The sequence below is a fragment of the Thalassophryne amazonica genome, chromosome 22, assembly GCF_902500255.1.
Source record: "Thalassophryne amazonica chromosome 22, fThaAma1.1, whole genome shotgun sequence".
Taxonomy (NCBI): domain Eukaryota; kingdom Metazoa; phylum Chordata; class Actinopteri; order Batrachoidiformes; family Batrachoididae; genus Thalassophryne; species Thalassophryne amazonica.
Window position 1 is genome coordinate 36,823,709 of NC_047124.1, and position 1,454 is coordinate 36,825,162.

Below are 1,454 nucleotides of genomic sequence, written 5' to 3' on the forward strand. Positions count from 1 at the left end.
AAGGTAAAAGCAAACCAGAATTGACTATCTGGATGTACTGGCACAGAGAAAAATGCATTACTTATGTCAATTACTGAGAAACTATTAGAATTTGGTCTCAGCGAATTTAACAAGGTGTGTGGATCTGGAACGCATGGTGCTCTTTTAATCACAGCAGCATTTACTGCCTGCAGATCTTGAATCATTCTCCACCCCACTGAGGGCGGAGCCTTTTTTACAGGAAATATGGGTGTGTTACATGGTGAATCTGGACATGGCACTATTACTCCTGCTGTTAATAAATTCTCTATTACTGGCCTGATTCCTTCAATTGCATCAGGTTTCAATGGATACTGTCTTACACATGGTCTGTATTCTGTTTTTGGTCTTATAACTACAGGTTGTGCATTTTTAATCAGTCCTACGTCTGAAGGACCTGTTGTCCACAATCCTGATGGTACTGAAGAAAGAAGATAATCTTCTTCAGGACTCAACTGAAACACTCAGGATTGTGAAGTGGACACATCAATATGTGTTCCAGCTGTCAGCACCAATGAGACATTAACTGGCACTTTATACAATTTAGTTGATGGACTGAACTCCGTTCGTGGTCCAACTCTGCTCCAATCAGTGGCTGACAAGGCTGTTATGACTGTCAGTCCCAAATCTTGCCATTCTGTCAAATATGGTTTACAAAGTGACACATGTAATGGCATACCTGTGAATCTCAATTTTAAAACATCTTCAGTGGCACCTGTTACTGTTATGACAGCTGTTGAGTTGCCATCATGAATCAAATCTGTCATTGTCAGCTTCACAGGTGAAATGTCTTTCAATTTGTTTTCATAGTCACCATCCGGACCTGGAGGATCTTTATGCCACATTGTGACATGCAGGTCAGGTGGTGACATCTTTTGTTCAGGATTTTTTAGTAGGGCTGTCGCTTGCAAGACGACATCTTTACCCCATCCTGCAGCATCTTCTTCTGAAATGTCAAATGTATAGTAATAGTGGAGTGTGGGGTCAGCGCTTTCTTCTCTCACCATGTTAACGCCTCCTGTGCGCTTAACAACTAATTTCCCTTGTTCCACAATTATGGACAAGCCCAATGCAGTCAATCCGTCTCGTCCTAGCAGATTTACGGGACACTGTGGCATGTTCAACAATGGCATTGTACACGCCATTCCAAAGGGATCTTCCAAGGTTATAGGTTTAGTAATAGGGACGTCTGATGTTTGTCCATTTGCAGAGCGAACCCTGAAGGTTTCGTTGCTTAGTTTATGGACAGGTATGTTGTCATTACATGTGGTTCTACATGCTCCTGTGTCACAAAGAAATACCACTGGTTGTCCATTTACTAACAAAGTCACTTCCGGTTTTGGTACTGGATTTCCCAGTAAGGCACATAAATCCATATCGCACTCAGATTCGCTGTCTGAAGTGGTGCCATGGATTATGGAATCTAGTCATTGTGG